The sequence below is a fragment of the Malaclemys terrapin genome, chromosome 17, assembly GCF_027887155.1.
Source record: "Malaclemys terrapin pileata isolate rMalTer1 chromosome 17, rMalTer1.hap1, whole genome shotgun sequence".
NCBI lineage: Eukaryota > Metazoa > Chordata > Testudines > Emydidae > Malaclemys > Malaclemys terrapin.
This window is the reverse complement of record NC_071521.1, coordinates 18,131,523-18,146,091: the sequence shown is the minus strand read 5'-3', so window position 1 is coordinate 18,146,091 and position 14,569 is coordinate 18,131,523. Positions and strand designations below refer to the sequence as shown.

The window sequence follows — 14,569 nt, the reverse complement described above, 5'->3', positions numbered from 1 at the left end:
CAGATGGCAACTCCACTTAGGAGAAATCCTCTGTTCACGGTGACGTTACTTTGACTTCCCTCTTATTCTAATTATTATTGTTAATGAGCTGTACTGCGGTAGCACCAATGAGCCCCAGTCGATGGTCTACATCAGGGGTAGGCAACCTATGGCACGCGTGCCGCCTTCGGCACGCGAGCTGATTTTCAGTGGCACTCACACTGCCCGGGTCCTGGCCATTGGTCCAGGGGACTCTGCATTTTAATTTAATTTAAATGAAGCTTCTTAAACATTTTAAAAAACCGTATTTACTTTACAGACAACAATAGTTTAGTTATATAGTATAGACTTATAGAAAGAGACTTTCTAAAAATGTTAAAATGTATTACTGGCACGTGAAACCTTAAATCAGAGTGAATAAATGAAGACTCGGCACACCACTTCTGGAAAGGTTGCCGACCCCTGGTCTACATAATGCTTAGGGATGGTCATACTTAGTCTTGCCTTGAGCGCAGGGGACTGGACTATAAGACCTCTCGAGGTCCCTTCCAGTCCTATGATTCTATGAAAAAAGATGATCACAGCCTCTAAGAACTTGTAATCCAGGGGTCCCCAACGTGGTGCCCGCGGGGGCATCTAAGTGCGCCCGCGTACTGGCCGGCGAACGAGCATCTGCCGAAATGCCGCGTCATCCAGATGCATCGCCGCCGAAATGCTGTTGATTTTTGGCAGCGACACCTCTGGATGACGCTGCTTGTCGGCAGCAACATCTATTGATGTTGCCGCTTGTCGGCGGCATTTCGGCGGATGCTCGTCTGCCGCCATGGTCCTCCGTGGCTCATCGTCTGGCGCCCGCCAGACGAAAAAGGTTGGGGACCACTGTTGTAATCTATAATGCCTTGTCTCCACTTGGAAAAGTGACTGCCTTTAGGTTAGGCATAGCCCACATGGAGTAGCTAAGCCCAAACTAAACACACACTTTTCCCCCCACCTAAAAATATAACCCGTGCACTGCACTGAATCTATCTGGGTATTCCGTTCTGCTAGAAGCGAAGCTGCCCCAGATTTGGAGTTGCCGTAATCAAGTTCCACTGTACCCCAAAGCCAAAATAAACCCACTTGAAATCAAATCAAAACAGTGAAAGGAAACAGGCATGTTAAGAACAGAACTCTTATTGCTAATAAGGATGGGGGACAATGAAACGATTCTGTCAACGTTCTGGACAGGAGCAATGTTTTGATAGAGAAACGGAAGGAAATGACTGGGCATTGGGCAGGATACAAGCCCTGAAATTGTTTGTGTGCCTTATTGTGTACACGTTAAAAGAGGGTTTAAAACAATTAATGTTTCCTATCCGTGTGGGTAACAAACACCTGAGATTGTTGCAGTGAGAGAATACAGAAGCTCTGAGGAGTGGCACCTTTTGTTTGTTGTGTCTGTGCAGTGCCTAACCCAATAGGGCTAAGGTCTCTAGGCATTGCCATCATCCCAAACACTGGGGCAAATTCTCAGCTGATGGAGACCGGCATAGCTCCAGTGACCTCAATGGAGTGAGACTGATTTACACCAGCTGAAGATCTGGCCCCTAATTCGCTTTTTGACGTTTATGTTTGGTTTTGCCCCAATGGTACGGAACGGCATCCCGGCACCGTTTGTGAGAGCCAGCATGGCGTTTCAGTGTTTCTCATTACCAGGCCGCCATCTCTCCTTCAGGAGTGGGGAACCGGGTCACTAATCCGGTCACGCTTCCTCCCTTCCTCTGCCATTCACCCCCACACGCTCTCTCCAGACAATTACATACCCCACTATGTCCCATAAATAGACAACCCCGGACATCCCCGAAACAGATCACCCGCAAAGTCCCTCTCCCCCAGAGAGACACCCACTATATCCCCTTACCCAGAAGCTCATTCCAAACACGTCCCCATCACCAGATCTCTAGTTCACCCCATGTACCACAACCCCCAAACATGCCCTCATCCATCCAAAGCCTCCCCCTAGCATATCCTCATGCTGTCCACCTCCCTTCATCAGACACACACCCCGCCACAGTCCTTGAAACTGTGAGTTCCCCCACACTACTTTAGGGGGAGCTAGAGCACAGGACTCGACTGGTCAGTTTCTCTCATTTCTGGTCAGTTTCACTTGTTCACCTGCACTAGCACAATCCTGCAATGTCTGAGTTGCAAAGGGCCTTGCTAACGGTCATGATTTTATTGAGAGTCTTGTGATACTTGGTGGTTTTCTGAAAGCCCCAGCTACTGAAGTTCATGTTTTCGTGAGAATCTCAGCTTTCCTTTTATCAAATATGAAATTTCTGGCCCTCACGGTCGCAGAGCAAAGTTTGAAAACGTAAACCCTTATATGCTCAAAAATCACAGGGCAAACAAAAGATTTCCAATGTTTTTGATGATGTTGTTGTTTTAATCTCATGATTCTTTGAGTACCTAGGTTTGGCAATACTGCAAACACAGAGGAAGATTAAAATTAATTAAAAAACCCTCTTTCTGTATGAATTCTTCTTGCAAACTTATGTGTATTGACTTGGGTTTGGTAAAAGAGGATTATTTTACAAAACCTAACCTGAGAACCAAATTTGCTCTTTCCCGCTAACGTATAAGCAGATGATACATACGATCACAGTGACCTTTGGCTGAAACTCAAGAACCGTTTCTCACCTCTTCTCCGGAAGTTAAAAATCAGAAGTCACTTTGGGAGGGGGGCGGGGAAGAGGTGGTCTCCAGTCCTGGCCTGGGAGTGAAAATGAAAGAGACAGGAAGGACCGGTAGAAATGATCAGATTAGAGTAGACACCCTGCCTGCCCTCCCCTTCTATGAGAGAAAGGGAAGCGGTGTAGGTTTTTTTGCTGCAGCAAAAAGAGTGATGGAAAAGGGAACCACGACTGTTTGAGACAATAAATAACAAGTAGCAAAAGCATAACATAAGAATTGGGAATCCTTCAACCCCAGCGACCCTGAGGGTGACCACAGATGAGAGGGGCTAGGGAGTACGATCTGCCAGCCAAACAGGGCTTTGCTCAGCAGTCTGTCCGGGCATCACACACAGCAGGACGCTGACAGCTGACTGAAAGGGGAAGTAACGGGAAGGGAAAGCACCCTGCCCCCACTTTGAGAAATCAGCCTGGCTCTGCTAATCTGTATTATCCATCGCTGGCTGCAGGCTGCTCGCCCCCACACACATGCAGACAAAAGCCCCATGCACCAGGCGTTCCCTTTGCTGGGAACGTGACCCAGCAGAGTCTTGCTGGAGGCAGGCAACGCTTGGCGTACCTTCACGGGAGTGCCAAGGCAATCACTGCATTTATTGGGTCCTTCCTTCTCTGTGCCCCTGGATGTCTGTTACTTTCTCCCATGCACTGCCCGGCCGATGCACCTCTGCTACTCCTGCCTGGTCCGTGCGCTGCTCTGCCAATATCCCGCGGTACGGACTCAGAGCGTTCCTCTGCTACTCCAGCCCTGGGCTCCCCTCCCCTCTACAACCCAGCTTTGCCAGTGCACTCTTCTATAGAATCCTAGACTCTCAGGGTTGGAAGGGACCTCAGGAGGTATCTAGTCCAACCCCCTGCTCAAAGCAGGACCAATCCCCAGATGATTTTTACCCCAGAACCCTAAATGGCCCCTTCAAGGATTGAACTCACAACTGTGGGTTTAGCAGGCCAGTGCTCAAACCACGGAGCTATCCCTCACTCTATCCCGTCCTGCAGTCCTCTGCTAGCCCAGCCCAGCCCGCACACTGCTCTGCCAACAACGCACCTCAGCACTGCTCGACTGGGCCACAGCTCTGCCAAAGGGCCCTGGAGGGATAAACTTCCAGCTCCCCTCCGAGCCGGTCGCCCCCCCAAGCAGTTCATCTCAGAGCGAAAGAGAATTCCAAGCGAGACACGAAGCCTCACTTCAGGCTGAAGGTAGGGGAGCCAACGAAGGAGGGGAGGAGGAGGCTAGAAGGCCAACCAAAAGGGCCTGTCCCACTTTCCGAACCACCAGTCCTCCAACAACCCAGGTCCCTTCCCCTAGAACAGGGATCGGCAACCTTTGGCATGCAGCCCATCAGGGAAAGCCCCTGGCGGGCCGGGGCAGTTTGTTTACCTACAGCGTCTGCAGGTTCGGCCAATCGCGGCTCCCGCTGCCCGCAGTTCGCCATTCCAGGCCAATGGGAACTGCGGGAAGCGGTGTGAGCCGAGAGACGTGCTGGCCGCTGCTATCCGCAGCCCCCGTTGGCCTGGAACGGTGAACCACGGACAGTGGGAGCTGCAATCGCCGAACCGTCCCGGCCTGCCAGCGGATTTCCCTGATGGGCTGTGTGCCAAAGGTTGCCGATCTCTGCCCTATAACATTCCTCCCAGACAGTCTTCCCCACCTTGCCACATGTCACCTGCCCAGCGAGAGCCCTTGGAAAAGTGTATTGGTTTGGAGATTAAACACCTGGCTACCCTAACTATCCCCCGTGGGCTACGGCAAAAAACGACGGCACTTGTGACCCCGTTCTCTGGAAGGGAGCGGCAAAGCAAGGGGGGCATGTATAGACCCCTTGGGACACCCGGCTGATGGGCTCGGTTCACGGGACGGAACACTGGTTTGAACCCGGTGCCATAAGAGCGGATCATAAGACCTAATTCTCTGCATGGAGAGGGGCAGTGGCCAGACTCTCATTGCTGGCTTGTCAAACCCTGGAGAGGGAGCAAAATCCCCAGGGATGTGTCTCCTTGAGAGATGGGCAAGGGATTCTCCCAGACACGTCTCCATCTGTCCTCTCAGTTGAGCAAACACAATCCCAGCTCAGGAATGAGACGAGCTGAGCAGTTCGTTAGCTCGAGGCGCAGAGAGTCCAAGAGAGACGTCTAGCCAACACCCTGCTCTCATCTGGACCAGACTCCTGCCTCCCACCATAACTAGGGGGCCTAGAGGAGAAGGAGGCCAGAGACACCTGCTAATAAAGTCCAAGGAAGCCCCGTTAAAGCCCAGCCCTAACTCCCTGCTGCCCGTCTCTCAGGTTCGCCTGAGGGGAAGGTTTTTCTCTTAGCAGCCAAGGAGTCTGCAGGTGAGTCAGTTTAGGAAGAGGTGTGTCCCGGCTACACGGCACTAACACGCCCATCCGCTGTGTCAGCCGGGTCTACAGTGCAGCTGGACGGCGAGAGGGGGCTTCGCTCCCAGAGCAGGGCGGGGCAGGGCACTTACTGGAGCAGCACGAGGGTCCCGGGGGTGTCGCCCAGAGGCGTAAGAGGAAGGTGAACTTGGGAATGGAAGGGGCTTGATCCTGCAGCCACCGAAGGCAGTGGGAGCAGGAGCAGGCTCGGAATTAGGCAGATCCCGAGTGAACAAACCACACGAGTCCCAGGGCCGAGAGGGGAGCCCAGGAGCCATGATCTCGATATGGACTTTGGCTTTGCTGCTGAGAAGAATGCCAAAGCAGAGGGGCGGGCACCCCGGTCCCGCTAGGAACCGGACCGAGACCCCTTCCCCAGCGGGCAGCCTGGCTCTGCCCTGAGTTGAGCAGAGTGGAGGGATGAGGAAACAGCTGTATTTCCACATGAGCTGCAAGAACATCCAGGCGAGCAGAAGGCAGAAGAAAAACTGCCTGTGGCCCGGGCAAAAAAAACGGAACAAAGAGCAGAGCTAAAAAACCAATGGGATGCCAGAGGACATGGCCACGGGAACAGAGGCACATACACTGCCTGTCTCCCTGCCTGGGCACAGGCAGCGCCTCCTCTCCCCTCCCCAGCTACCACAACCCCTCCCTGGGCACTCCCACCTTTCAAGCTAGGCACAGCCTGCACCCTCCTTTTCCTCTCTCCTTGATCCCCATGGGCACAGGCTCTGTCCCCCCTTTTCCAACCCCAGTGATCTCCAGCCCTGACTCATCCCAGTGCCAGACTCGGGGCAGTGTTTCTGTAAAGCAGGATATAAGGAATTGCGAATCGTCCCACCTCCGTTCATTTAACTGTGAGCCCTCATTAGCCAAGCCATTTCTCAGCATGGGCATGACCCCAGGAAACAGGCCCAAACCAGCATGATCCCATGAAGCGGGCAGCGGGCACAAATTTACCTCTGCTCAGGAACCCTTCGCGTTGTAGTGAACCCATTTAGCTGCCCCAGAAAAGCATCCCTAACAATTCCATCCCTACAAGAGAAAGCTGCTAGATTTCCCCCAATCCTTCAGAGGCTGCCACAGACCCAGAGAAATTAAGTCCCTCCAGATCTTATGCACGCTGATGGCAGCATAAAGCCATTTAAGCTTGATTGTTGCTAGCAGGGCTCGAGCACGGATTCCCTGACGCAGTAGCGACCCTGGGATTTTCTTTGCTATGGAATATCCCCCACAGCTGGTTCTCAAACCCTTGTCTGCAATGGGGATTTAGCCACTGGTGTAGCTACATCAGTGCAAATGCCTAGGTGCTTGCACTGGTGCAACTATGGTAATGGACCTGGATGAGCGTCTAAAGCCTCCACTCTAGGCAAGACCTAAAATCAAAACCAGAATCCTGCTGGCGACCACCACATTTAAATCCAGCTATTGCTGCGTGGTTCGGTCCCCACTGCGGGCTGGACCACAGCATAAGCTTTATCAGAGACACATTTTTCTAAGCGCCAAGTGCTTTTTATTACTGAAAGCCTGGTCAGCATCTCGAGGCACGCACCCCTCCCCAGGGGGAGAGAAGAAGGGAAATAATCCAACATGTCTGTGGGCCCAAGATTTTACTATGCTGCACACCGTGGCTACTGGGAGCTCCCTAGTTAAGGTGGGAGAGAATTTTCACCCTCCTTCCCCAAAACATAGGCCATTAGTACTACAACTAAAGAAAATCTCCAACTGGTAGCAGTATAGGACGTAGGACACATAGTCGAGGTTCTAATTCCATCAGTAGAATGTTTTCTCTCTCTCTCTCTCACACACCCACACACTCTGCATTTTCATTTATTACGATTGGGCTGAACCAGCTGGCCCACTCCTGCTTTATTTTACACGCGGATTTCAATGGGACCAGTCGTGTACGTAAAGTTAAGCGCACGTGTCAGCGACTGTAGCACTGGAGCCCCTATATTTACACCATGTTGTACATCAGTCCCCTGCATCAAGCCCTTTGTGTGTGCGCCGTTATCCCCAGCTCCCTTTTCTCCTAGGAACTGAAAGAGAAATCGAGTTTCCTCCAAACCCCCAGCGGTGGGCAGCCCAGCTGTGCTTTCACTTTTGGCACATCCACTTCCCTGCTACAATTACCCTGCTTAGAAATACTTGCCCTGTTTGTAATTTATCCAAAGATAATATCAAAATGAGCAACCCAGCAATGCACAGGGTTGGCGGTAGCAGCAATAATCCATCTGGATGCTCACCTGATCCACCCAGCCATAAAACCGACATGGTCTCCTTTATCCTGTCACACTCATCTTGCCCCTTGGCCATGCAAAAGATTCCCGCCGGAGTTGAAGGGCCAGATTCTGATCTCAGTTATGCCGGTGGACTTTAATGGCATGGTTCCAGATTTACCCTGGGGTGAGATCAGAATCTGGCCCACAGACTCTGCAGCCTTTTCTCTTTCCTCTCCCTGAGCAATGCTCACTAAAAAGGAACGTTACCGGGTTAAATATGGTCCAAAATATACGTTTTGTGAGTTCAAGTCTTTACACAACCTTAGACCAACAGAAATGTTTCCAAGATTTAATACAAACCCTTTTCACTGGACTTTAAAAGTAAAACACCATTCACCCTCTGTACCATTTGTATGCCAAAGGTTGCAGGGCCCTGCTAGTGGAATGTGAAACTGACCCAATACAAAAAGTGAAACTGACTAGTCAAAACTGACCATTGCAATCAAGAGAAGTTAGGAGGCTAAATACCTTTGAGGATCTAAGCCAGGTTGTCTAAAGTTAAAGCCCCATATATGGTCACCTTAAGCAGTGTTGCCAGCTCTTGCAATAATCTTGATATTTCGTGTTTTATTTAAAGCCCAGGGCTGTCAACTGAGGAAGTGAGAATCTCAGCGTTCATTATTTAAAAGAAGTAGTTTCTAGTCCTCCTGGTTGCAGAGAAAAGCCCGAAAACATGATTCGAGTGAAACCCTAAAGGCTCAGCAACTAGAAAGCAAGTGGAAAGATAGTCGGATCTGAGGGCACTCAGCATCCTTGACGATCATGTTGCCGTTCTTTAAACGATTATATATGGGGCCAAGCATTAGTAATAATGAAATACCTAGCTTTTATCTAGCACTTTTCATTTATAGACCCCAAAGTGCTTTCCAAAGGGATGGCATCCTATTATCCCCAATTTACAGATGTGGAAACTGAATCACAGAGAGGGGACGTGACCTGCCTAAGGTCATCCACCAGGCTAGTGGCTGTGCCAGGAATACAACCCAGGTCACCTAAATCCCCCGTTCTCTGTCCACTAGGCCATACTGCCTCCCATTAGGCACCCCACTTTAAAAATTTTAGATCTATTTTCACTGTCCAAGCTGAGCGAAACACAAAAAAGAAACTAACAGAATAAAGAGTGAAAAATACACTTTAAAAACACCTTTTCCATTTAATCATCTAATGTCTCATTATGCCGAATAGAGAAGGAAGTTTTCTGCAGGATTTTTAAACCCGCCAGTGTGCCTTGAGTGTTAACTGAAGCTGTAAAGGGAAACTTGATGGAATGATACCCCCTTGTATCTGGACATCTTCATACTCCCAGGCCTCAAGCACTCTCAGCACATTCCATATTCAGTTTGAGTTTTTGTCTATGCCACTATCATTAACGGCACGTCAGCATTTCCAGTCAAAACCTCTAGCTTGGGGGATTTTAAGTAGACCATAAGAATGTGTCCTGGCTGAAATTTGGCACAGGGAAATTCTCAGTACAGTAGGGAATTATGCCTGGCTTTATTTATTTATTTATATATATATATAGACTGAAGTTGTATGTGTATAAAAGAAAGGAAATAAATGACAAACAAACCCTAAACGTTATTTCTTAATTCATAAACTATTGTAATTTAAAATTAATGGAACGTTTATCGTGGAATAAAGTTCATAATAGCTCTTCTCTAGCATTTTGCATTAGTAGATCTCAAAGTGCTTCACTAAGGAGGTCAGTGTCATTATCCCCATTTTACAGATGGGGAAACTGAGGCGCAAAGTGGGCAAGTGACTTGCACAAGGTCACCCAGCAGGCCAGGAGCTGAGCTGAAAACAGAGCCCAGGTCCCCTGAGTTCCAGTCCTGTGCTCTATCCTCTCGAGTGTGGCCTCGCATCCCTTATATTAACACACACAAAACCTTCATTTCGTGACAGGTGAGGCCCCAGCAAGGCGCCCCCCACTCTCCCTAAATCTTCAAAGCATGGCAAGAAGAAGCTCAGGGGAAAGTCCCCCGCAGTCCTTGCCACCTTCGCAATGCCGACAGTGCTGTCAAGGCCACTCCACCAAGCTTTGCATCCATCTCCAACAGGCATTGAAAAGCAGCACAGGTCTTATCCTCCAACAGCCCAGGCACTCTAACCTCATACCTTAACACCGACTTTGCACTCTATTGTACCAAGAGCCTGGCACATCTGGCTGGCTTGCAGCCCACACCTTTCCCTTGAACGGATCATCCCGAGTGCATCAGAAATGACACCAAATGTTCTTCACCATATAGGCCCCTGGGGTAGAGTGTAGCAGGCATTCTGAGCCAGCAACTATAGACATGGGTGTTTTTCCAGCTCCAACCCCAACCCCCTTTTAAAAACAGTGACGTAAAATCCCAAATGAAACCACAGGGGGCAGTTTTAGGCTGGCAGTGGCAGGGTGCAATTCATTACCCAAGTAGGGATTTACCCATCACCAGGCCTTTAACTAGATCTCCTGTAAAAGTGCCCTAGGATCTGTAAGGCATGGACTTTGGTTTGGCAGCTAAGATGAGAGCTGCAGTATATTTCTTCCCCACTATCCCCCTTAGAAATGTGCTAAGGGATTATCCGCTGTTTACTCTGCAAGGACCTGGTCCCGTTTATCTGGCTCATGTGAGCGGTGCCCTTGAGTCCATCAGCTCGACTCACTCGGGGGACACGTAAAGGGTCTAACACAAAGCCCAATGGAACGACTGCCACTGACGTCAGTGAGGTGAAGATCTGGCCCTAATTCGACCGCCTGTGACCTACCCAGTCAATAACCTGCGAGGGAAAATGCCTGCAGCTGCATAGGCCTTGACATGAGATCAGCTGCGGCTGAGCACAAATAAAGCCAAGCATCTGGCCAGATGTGCAGCCTGCGCTTTGCACCTCCTGCCTTCTTTGCCTGGAACTCTGACCCTAGCAGGGGTAACGCCTTTATCTCAGCACCCACAAGTTGCACACCTAAAAACCTGGCAGCTTGCCATGCAAATCCTGGGCTGTGTCCCCGTCCCTATCATGGCTGAAGCGATGTTGGGTTTATTTCAAACCTTCTGAACTTCCCAAAGCCCCAGTGGTGCTCAGTGGTGAATGGGGATTAGCGTGCATGCGCTTGGGGTGCTCGGCACTGAGGGAGGGATAGCTCAGTGGTTTGCGCGTTGGCCTGCTAAACCTAGGGTTGTGAGTTCAATCCTTGAGGGGGCCATTTGGGGATTTAGTTGGGGATTGATCCTGCTTTGAGCAGGGGGTTGGACTAGATGATCTCCTGAGGTCCCTTCCAACCCTAATAATCTATGATATTCTCTAATCTATCTATGATATTCAGGGTAATTCCAACACCAGGAGGATGCGAGGTCATCACACGTCACTCTAATGCAGCTTGACAAGTCTCCCTGCCAGTAATGCTGCTCCGGACGCTGGCCTTAATCCCTGTCTAGATACAGCTGTCACCACCAGCAAGAGAAAGCCTCCGGTAGATCCCCTTCCAACAGCACGGCTGGGAAGAAGTAAATGGGATGGACCACACAGATGGCAGGAAAAGGGACCATAGGGCAAAGTGATGGGGCAGAAAGCATGGTGGAGAACTCTCAGATTACATTTTATATGAAAGGTACATTTTAAAACTAGTTGATAAAGGGTTAATAAGTGATGAGCTGGTGTTTTAACAAATGGTTAATCAACTGCTATAGGACCAGTTGATTCTGTAACAAGTGATGAACTATTTATTCAAACATCTATTCATCATTTAGTAACTGTTTTTGAAATGTGCCCTTCCTCTAAAGTGTGGCCATCTTATGAATTCTGGGGTGCTGTTAATGGCCCAGGTTTAAGGAAATAAGTATTTTTAAACCTTTCTTTTCTCAGAAATAAAGGGAACTGAAACTCAAACCAGCCCTTGCAACATCCTCCAGGCAACTACATGCAGGGCTAAATACCAATGTCTTGAAATCCCCCTAGTCAGCCCCAGCCTTGACTTACTGCCACATTTCCCGTCAGTGAGCAGAGCAAACTGATGAAAGGATCATGAAATCGTCTTGCCACGCTCTTTAAGAATAAACTTTAAAGTGCAGCAGACTTTATGAGCTGAAAGAGACTTTAAAAAATATGTACAAGTTCCGCCCCGGCAGCAAACCTACTTTAAACAGTTGCCTGTTTATAAAGGAAACATGCATAAAGCCCACAGTGGGGAAAAAATCTTTGGACCTTTTGAAGGCAGCTTGGATTTTAGTTGCCAGTTTGCTCAGCTGGCCTTTTGGTTGAATGCGTAATATAGGAGTCCTGATCCTCGCTCTCTAACCACCAGAATACGCTCCCTTTAAGCGGGGGGTCCTACGATCTAATTCCCCTGATCAAAGCAACAGAACATACCCCCTCAAAAACCAGGAGTTCTGACTTCCGCTCTTTTGGTCTAACCCCCAGATTACAACACCCCATCCCCTTGGTGGTAACGGAACCCAGGAGTCCTGCTTCCCAGAGCCCTGTTTTAACTACCAGACATCACGGCCCAGATCCAGGACTCAAATCCAGGAGTCCTGACTCCTAGAGCTCTGCTCTCATCACCAGACAACAGCCCCCTCCTCCCCTGCCCTCTTTGTCTCCCCTGAGACTAATATCCATAATAACCAAGCTGCTTTCCCGCCTCTGCCTCCCCCAGAGCCCAAGGGGCGAGGGAAGGGGTATACAGGTTTCTGGGTGAGGGAAGCGGATTAGCTGAATCACAGGTTCTTGTCAAGCAAGTCATTAATGCTTGGAGTGTCTCCTTGGTTGCCTAGTGAGCTTCACACACACAAACCAGCCAGCATGCCATGGCACTTCTAGGTAACCACAGCAACCAAGGCTTCAGCTCCGGGACACACACACCAAGATCTGTTGCATGAAGCTGAGATTCTTGTAAAGACCCCCCCCCCCCTTCCCACACACACCTTTTTTCTTCTTCTTCGGTTTTAAGAGTCTTCTGCACCTTGAAACACGAAGGTAACAGCAAGAAGAAACCAAAACAAAAACTCACTCAAACCAGAGGTGGCTGCCGCATTTGTCTCTGTACATGGCCAGATGTGCACAGTTTGTTCATTTTTAAGCCCGTTTTTTAAAAGTCTCCTCCCCCCCCCCCTAGTGGGAGGAAGGATTTTTCGGGGGGAGGCATTTTTACAGTCTCACTCCGGATTAAATCTCTGCCCCACAGATTTGCTAGCCAACTTCCGAACCTCCTCCCACTGCAAACGCACATGGAATTTTGCCGCGCGGCGGGCAGCTGGGAATGCAGGAGGGGGGTGCACCCCGGCCCCCTGCTCGCCGTGCCCGCAGCTGGGCTCTCACCTGAGCAGACGCCGGTTCGAGTCCCCCTTGCACCGGACCGAGCAAAGTTTCTCCCGCGCTCCCCTCCTCAGTCAATTTCCCGGAGTTACAGCTGGCAAACAATAGTCTCCAGCCTGAGAGGGGCAGATGGGAGGGGAGGGGCTTCTGCCTTCATTAGCATAATACATCAGATTGCCCGCAAGAGTAGCTAAAGGGCGGGGTGTTGTCCCCTATTTGCATGGCACATCGCAGGCGTCCAATCAGAGCGCTAAGGGGCGGGGTTCTCCTATATTTGCATAGTACGTGGCCTGTCTCCAATCAGAGATTGCAGGGGCGGGGTTCCAGGCTAAAATCTCCAATCAGAGTTGCTGGGGTGGGGCTTTGATGCAGCAGCTGGAATATACGCTGGTGTTTTCTTAATGAGTGCCTCAAACCTCTGCTGCGCCCTGGGATTGGGCAGCAAGAGAGAAGGGGCGGGGCAGAGATTCATCCCTCCCTCCCCTAGTCAGCTGGACCCGCCCCTATTCAGCCCACCATATGCCCCCAACTCACCCTGTACCTGACTTCCCTCCTCCAGGGGCTGCAGCAAGGGGGGAAGTGCAGACAGCAATTCCCCCTTCTTCTTGGCTGGTGTGAACGCTCCCCCTCCTGTTTCGCTCTGCTTCCGCTGCCCATTCCCTTTCCCTCCCCAGCCTACCCAGCTCATCTATTGTAGGGTTTTATGGGGCCGCCCATCACTGCAGTATCTGAGCCTTTTCCAGGTTAAATCAACAGCAATTGCAGCGTCTCTACCTTGACTCCCCTCCCTGAGTCAAAGCTCTCCTCGGGGGAGGAGGAGGTTTTTTGGGGAGGGTTATGGGGGGCGGTCAGGCATCGAAGGGGGTGTTTGTATTGTGAGTGTCACTTAGGGTGGAAAGGCTCCGTCCGAGAGGAAGGTTTTGCAGCATTTCCTAAAGATGGTCACACTCTGGATCGGCCTAGTGTGACCAGACCGCAAGTGTGAAAAATCGGGACGGGGGTGGGGGGTAATAGGAGCCTATATAAGAAAAAAACTCCAAAATCAGGACTGTCCCTATAAAATCGGGACATCTGGTCACCCTAGATTGGCCTGATCCCCTCGGGAAGTTTGTTCCATAGCCGGATCCCCAGGGGACAGCATGCTCTGTCCCCAGCTCTCACGTGCTTCGTCCTGGGATTTGGCTAGGCATTGTCCCAAAGGAGCACCGCTGTCTCACCCCCTCCTCCCTACTTCTTCTCTGCTTCCTCTCCATCTACCCCCTTCTTCCCTATCCCCCTCCTCCTGCTACGACCTGAGCTGGAGGAGAATCCCCATTTGCTTTCACCAGGACAGGGCCTTTGGCACACAGCTGAGTTGTCCTGATTCCAGCCAGTAGAGGGGAGGGACAGATAGACACACACTCACAAAGCTCATTCCCATAGAAACTATTGTTCATCATACAAGGAGAGTCACTCGCGCAGTTTGGTTTCCTCCCCAGTGTTTTATCTGAGGACAACGTTTCCCAATCTCTTCTCCGCGGAGCACTTGCTGGCAGTCCATGGGGCTGGCTCGCTTCATTTCCAGCTGCTTCGACGCACGTCCACTTAATGCATGAACGACATCTAACAATGCATCACTTTCCCAATGTTACTTTTCCACCTCAGCACTCGCTGCCAGAGGGCTGCTGTGGGCTCATGAACAGGAGAGGAGCTGGTCTGCCTGAAAGTTAGCCACTGTGGTGCATTGATCCTAAGCGATTGATTAGAAAAGGACCCAGGGCTCCCGGCAGGGAGGTGGAGAAGAAGATAATATTTAGCAGACCAGGCAGGTCGGAGTGGCAGAGACAGGGTGCTGTGGCACCCGCCTTGGAAAGGTGCCGATCACTCTTACCTGGCTGTCGTGAGCAATACACGCTAACAAACCCCGAGG

General features: G+C 50.5%; 1 protein-coding gene across 1 annotated transcript in view; it reads right to left on the bottom strand.

The window, feature by feature from the left end:
* The window catches only part of AKNA (AT-hook transcription factor), a 71,727-nt gene extending 59,011 nt beyond the window's left edge, over window positions 1-12,716 (bottom strand). The window contains exon 1 of the mRNA XM_054007962.1: window positions 12,664-12,716. The gene's annotated coding sequence lies outside the window, so the exon portion shown is untranslated. The remainder of the gene's footprint in view (window positions 1-12,663) is intronic.
* Window positions 12,717-14,569: the final 1,853 nt, after the last annotated feature.